Genomic DNA, 7,380 nt, shown 5'->3' on the forward strand with positions numbered 1-7,380 from the left:
GCCAGAGGAACCTGATTTTTACTACAATGCAATAATAGGCTCAAACATTCACAAATAATAATTTGTCCTATCATTTATTCACTTTTCATATTGCATTTCTCAATTGGCGCCAACTCATATTGAGAAAACAAATGATCAGACAGTAATTTTGGAACACAGCACTGTACTAAACAATTCATAATTTACAGGAATCAATAATTTTATCTAGCATAATTTCCACCAGTTAAACAGACAACATCATTGTTTGCAGTATGTAAGATGAAGGGTTAAAAGGCATCTCTCACCCTCACATAGGGATGGGCAATCTGACGATTGTAGATCTAGATCGTGATCAAAGGCGTTCACAATCTACTTTTTAGGCAAATCGTAGAGATTCCTGGATAACACTTTACAATAAGGGAACAATAATTACCATTAGTTAATGCAGATATAAGCTGTATTTAATGTCGCTCCTTACTTCTGTCTTCCAAACTTCAAATAACCCCGGTCACTGACTGGCAGTTCCAGCCCGCACAGCCTACGGTGAACAACCAATGAGTGAAAGAAGCAACTAGATGCGCTACTGCTGAAGAATTACTGCATGTGATATTTTGCTTAGGCGTTATGTACGTTGATAAACAATGCAATTGAGTTGTAAGTTCTTCAAAAGTGTAATTTAATGAATATGTCTTTTGGCTTCTGTTTACAACTTCAATTTAAATCAAGTTGTAATCACCATTTTGAAACCTGTGTAGGATCTTTAATTCAATAGTGTTTTAATGGTGAAAACTGATAAAGTCATAGGATATTTAAAGTTGTACTCTACAGGGCATTTCAAGATTGCAATTGAAATCGTGGATCGGGATTGCGATTTAATAGGGCGGCTTGCAACAATTATTATTTTCAGGTCATTATTCGCTAATGAAAACATATCTATGAATATTATATTCCATTTCCGCCAATAGGTCCTCCTAATTGGCTTACTAACACTATTACTGGCCAAAATACATCTCTGATCTGCTTCAATAAATCTATATCTATAATCTATAAACCAGTGAATGAACTACTGTGAAAGCCGTCTATAAAGGCATAATACCTTTAGTTTAAAGCTGTTATATTTGCAGATGTTGTTTGCAGCATGACACACTGAAGCCCAAATCTCGATCAGAAAAAAAACCCAGCTAATGATAGACATTCATAATCATCTATTGGTTTTCTACATTTTAAATGAATATGAATTAAATAATAGCGATTAATGCATTCCCTTTGAATTTGACTTTTGATCACTGATGCTTGTCATTAATTCATGCAGATTCGGAGCCACTAATGTACCACGGTTATTTAAATACTGTATTGACTTTGTAAAATATACATACAAGCATTAATAGACGCATTAGAGGTTCATTCATTCCTTTTGAAAATTGCTCGCTCAGCCACTTGAGTTATTGACACGCTCTCCTCTCTCCGGTACAATAGCAAACATCAAAATGAAGCGTGTTGAGTGGATACCTGTAAAATTTGCAGCAAGGTGCAAGAAGCTTGCATGCTAAAGAGCTCAGTGAATTTCATCCAAACCCCAGTTAATAAAAATTAATAGCTGAAAAATAAGAATAAGGTAAGGGTGTACAAAATTCATCAGATTTTATCCCCTGAAATAATGGAGTCTGTGCAATTAATGAATATATTGATAAAGTTGCGATTTGATTCTGTACTGAGTTTAGAGTCTCGTGTTCTATCAAGTTTATTTAACGCACAAATTTTAATCTCTGGCCAGAGACGCCCCAGATCATATCAGGTCAGGAGATAGCGTGAGAATCTGTCCCTTTATTATATCTATAACCACCAGATTCCCCATAAAGACGACCCCCATAAAATACCCATAAAATACCTCCTCATCTCTATCATTACCCACTGCCTGAAAACAATAATGCTGTAAAACACTTTTATTTTTTACTGGAGTTATAAAAAAGTACCTGCCGTAGTGCTGAACATGTATTTCATTTTAAGGGAGATGCTGTTTTATAGAGGGTGGTCATATGAGAGCCATCAATAGGACGAGGCGAGAGTTCACAGGGAATGGATGTGCAAACACACACCCATCCACACACACACACAGCATGTACATCACTGAGGATTGATGGGGGCCAGTACACACAGAACAGACCTCTGTGTTTGGAACATGACCCAATAGATTCCTATTGCCTTGCTTGCTACTTAACCTGCTGCAATTAGCAGACAGGAAAAGGTCTGGTCACTGAAAATGTAATCATGAAATTAGCTGTGTGATACATCAACCCAACATATGTCTATTAAGTCCGGGTTATGGATCCAGCATTTGTTCATATCAGCGTTGAGGATGGCAGATAATTGGGCACGCTAATCCAGTAATGCTTACAAATGGTCAAATTACATTGAGCAATGTTAATTAAGGCGCAGCGTTGAGTGTTACGGACACACATGCACAACGATGCATGCAGTTGGCTGTTCATGCATGGTCACACGCACACACAAACACACAATTTCAGCAACGTTTATGTCACACCATCAGGGGTCAAAGTGTGACTTTGGTTACACACTGCATTGACAAGTGACACCACTCATAAAACAGCGCTGTCATTAACTACCACTCCGTTTGCCAATACATCACACTCCACTGTCATAAAAGCATGGAAAACACATTGCCGCAGTGGTTATTACGCACTTTAAACCTTGACCAGCCTATAAAAATGGATGAAATTACAAGAGTATCAACCCGGTAATTTTTTATGAGATTTTTTTTTGCTGGCCTCCACTAATAAAATTGACTATCTGCTAACTGCAGATTCTTCAAAACAACTCCAGTCAATTATATAGTTGTAATCACACTTGCAGATCTTACTGATGCACCATACAGATATAATAGATAGAAGGTAACCCTAACCCTGACCCTGATTAACTATTATTTTCCTTATCAATTAATCTGCTGATTATTTAATTGCTGATTAAATGTAATTAATGTAGAAAAAGTTACCTTCTAAATTTCTAAGAGCCCATTTTGATGTCTTTATTTGATTCTTTTGCTAACACTTCAAAACTTAAATTAATTCCACTGACAAAGAAAAACAGGTAATCCTAACATCTGAGAAGCTGAAACAAAAGAATGTTCAGCATTGTTTCTTGGAAAACACAATTAGTGGATTAGAAAAATAGTTGCTGATTCATTTTCTGGGGATTGACAAATTGATATATTGTTGCAGGTCTAAAAGACAGATTAATAGATGGATTAACGTACATTGCTAATGTAAAGCTGTCCTAAGTTAGCTTCCACTTTCTTTCCTTTTGCACTTTGCAATGTTTTCATTAGTTTTTTCACTTTTTCAGGTGTTCTTAGTTTGTCTTGTTTAGTACAGTTTGAACTGTTTCATAAGAAAGGAAAGTATTTTCTGTGTTCAGAAAAGTGCTTTGTAAAAAATACATAAATCATAATGAGTAAAAACTGAAAACTGTACCCTGAGTGCATTTATTATAAAAATGCCTCTGCTGCACTGCATCAACCGCACTGTGCTTTTAATAAGTATCCGACACAGCCGCTGCAACACACCAATCTAATAAAACATGGCAGATCAATTTATGACTGAATACGAAATGTCTCATGCACATGACCTTATGGCTGCCTATTTAACCTAATATAACTAATATGAGCCCCATATATCACTTATTACTGATATAGAATCAATACTGGATTCAATTAGCTAATGATGCTGAAAGGTACTTCCTGGATCCATTCAGATTACAGTTTTCTTGGTGGATACACCTTTGAATAGATGTTGTTTTGAATGTTTATTCCAGTTTATTTTTTCACTTTTTACTCTACACAGTTTGATGTTTCCAGGCTCAAAGCTTCCATCCAGACCTTAAAATAATACATTGTTCTTCTTACCTGTACATAAGTGATAATGTACAGCAGAGTCCCAATAGGAAAAAATAATAGAGGTAGAGCAATGCTTAAACTTTAAACTGTGGCTGTGTCTCTCCCTATTTTATGCACTATATTTACTGTCCACCTTTGAGTGAGTCTAAATACTGAGTGTGAAATGTATGCATTACACAGAGCCCTCAACCATTGCCACATTGGAATGAAAAAAAAACCAAAGTGAATTTTTACCTAACCTAATGTTAGCTAAATGTAGCTAATTGTAAAAGTCCTTGTTTTTCAAATAAAAAACACATTTGAAATGAAATTTGTGTGGTTCTCGCGGAGAACCTTTTCATAGTTGCAAAAAAACCTAGCTCAGAGTCACTGTTGCTTACTGATAGTTTAATAGGGCTGTGTATTGACAAGAATCTGGCGATACGTATCATGATACAGGGGTTACAATTCAATATATTTAGATATATTGCAACACTGTAAGCTAGGCAACAACACTGCTGGGTAACATCCAATATCATAGCCCTCAATTTTTTTAAAATATCAAATATCATAAAATAAATGTCAATATAAAAATCTATATTTTCTTACACCCCTATTTTAGTGGTGCATTAATTTACATACCTAAATCATAGGTGTCCACCTGGTTACTAAAAGTTAATCCACAACTCTTAAACACAATACTAAACAATTATATTTTATTAAACTTTCACTTTTTTCACATTTACGTTTCCCTTTTTTTTTTATCAATCAGTATGTAGCTAACATTACATTCAACAGTTAGCAGCCCTGAAGGACTTTACAGTGAGAACAGATTTGGACTAGGGCAATGACACCTCTGGGGTAACATCCAACATCATAGCCATCAGTTTATACTGCTATCTAACGGTTGGGGGTTAAAACAAAAATCCATACACGTTTTTAAGAATTGATATAAAATTAAAATAAAAACACATTACACATTACAATATTTTTCAATATTTTCTCTGGATCATAGGCACATTTCTCAGTGGTGATAGTATAAATGATTTTAAACCACAATATTAAGGCATGTGCATTAAACTCTGTTTGATAATACCTTCTACCTGGCCGTACAAAGTGGAATTAACACTAGAGTGTTATCCACTCTAGCACACAGTATATTGCCCTGAAACAGCTTGTTCGCATGGCGTTTGTAGAGCCGAGGCTTTTGGCACACGCTGCTTAGACACGAGCATTAGAAGCAGTTGGTGGAAGGTTTTCATTCGATCGTGGCCAAAAGTCTGGATATCATCAGGCCTGCTACATACTGTAAACAGAGTGGGCATTGAATACATTAGTCCCTGCATCGATTTGAACCTCTCCTTCCAAACACACTGCTCCCCCCACCTTAACTCTGTTTCTCAATTTAACTTCCCCTTTTTCTCATTTTTCCTTTTTACATCATCTTCTCCTCTTTGTTTCCCAGTTTGAGTCATTCTCACTCTGTTTCACTTCTTCTCTGTTAGTATTTGAAGTATTAAATATATGATGTAGATGTGACGGTGCTTACTTTAACTACAGTAAAGGGGAAAAAAATCCTGTAAATTGACTCTACAAGAAGGTGGGTGTGATAAGCTGACCTTCATGTAAGGAGGAACTCCCACTCGGGTCCTGGCTGTTTGACGGTGTCCATGCTGATGGCCCACTTGACCTAATTGCAGTCTTTGAACCAGTTGTGCAAATGGGCTGAATAATCACCACACACACACATATATTCTGCAGAAGGACTATGCAATGACTATGCAAGTTAATTCTCCTCTGTTCTCTTCTTTATGTCACGCCAAACTAAAAGGATTAAGAAAGAAGAGGAAGACAATGTGCTGCAAATGGGAAAAAAATAACATTGCACTTCAAATACAAGATGTTCAGTGTTGTGGATTTTGTAGTTGCAGCGATTTCGGATTCAAAAACTCTCACCTTGTTTATATACAATCTAGAGATACCACATTATTTGCTCCTTATGAAATTGATGTGTCTTTGTTCTCAGTTTATTGAAGAAAATATCTTCTGGTCTCCACCCAACTATTATCTCCAGACACAGAGCCGGCAGCTTGAGAGGACTCTTCTAACTTGAAGCAAAAAAACCAAGACAGACTGGAGGCTGTTCATTTATTTATGTATTACTGTAAAGCTGTGTTGATTTGTTACTTGGGCTCAGCTTGTGTGTTTATGTGTCTGCGTTTCATATTTATCCGTATGTGAGTGACTGTCAGAGTCTGTGACAATTTAAGTGCCAGCATCCTTGTGTGTTTGTGTGTGTGTGTGAGTGTGAGTGGACGGGGGGGCGGGGCAGGGCCAGGCCAGTAGTTGTTTGGCAGGCTGTCCTGTCACCTTAGCTCTGGTCTGATCAGTACCAACAGACCCGGTTAGCGTGGAGCTGAGAGTGCAAAAGCATGTCAAGCAATACACAGCTGTTTACACACCAGGCCGCAAACACTCCGCACCAACACGCCTTGCTCCTGATGAATAATACACACACCGCCAGACGGCCACTGCTGCAGGCATCTACTGTGTGTGTGTGTGTGTTTAATTAAATATACTGTAGTTTTAAGTCTGAGTTATTGTTATGTATTGACAGTGCCCTAGATCAGTGGTTCTCAATCTGGGGTGTCAGAACGCCTAATGGATCCTGAAATAAATCTGAAGAGGCATGAGATATAAAATGTTAAAATATATATTTTAGCTACACAAAGTAGTATTGTTTTCTCAAATTTTGCCCTATTTTTGCAAAATTATGGGTAGTTTTGACATTTGAAAAAAATAAGTGAAAATCACTCTGGTTAATCTCTACACAACTCATAGACACATGGGATAAGGCGACGCAATCTTATGTTTCTTTGTTTTAATGAAATAGTTCCACATTTTGATCAACCAACTTTTACTTTAATTAAAAATGTCAGAAAATTATGAAACATGTTGATCAGTTAAGCACAAGTGTTATCCTCAAATGTCTTGTTTTGTGCACAACCCAAAGATATTCAGTCTACTGTCATAGAGGACTAAAGAAAGCTGAAAATATTTATTTTCTTAATAAATTAGTCGAAATGATAATCGATGATAAAAATATTTGCTGGTTAGAGCGAAACTAAATTAAAAAATAATAAAACTAGAGAAACGAGAAAAAAGAAAATTAACTGAAACGATACTGTGTACTTACAAAGCTAACTAAAATAAAAATGTATTTAGTCTGTCTGTTTGTTTGATTACATTTGTCAACACAACAAGCATGATACTGGTATGTCTACATGACATTGAGTCAGTGTGGTTGTATTGTAATACCTAATCTGAAAATTAGAAAAAAACAAAACAATCAAAACTAATAAAAACTAAATATTAAAAAAAAAAAAGAAAAAAAAGAAACTAAACTGAAACCAAGAAACCCATTCCGGAAACTAGACTGAATTTAAAACAAAATAAAACTACAAAGCTATAAGAACTCTGATAAGAAACATGGTGGCCTCCGTAGAAGAGGA

This window comes from Morone saxatilis, unplaced genomic scaffold, assembly GCF_004916995.1.
Source record: "Morone saxatilis isolate NCDOM2014 unplaced genomic scaffold, NCSU_SB_2.0 Contig5, whole genome shotgun sequence".
NCBI classification, from domain to species: Eukaryota; Metazoa; Chordata; class Actinopteri; family Moronidae; genus Morone; species Morone saxatilis.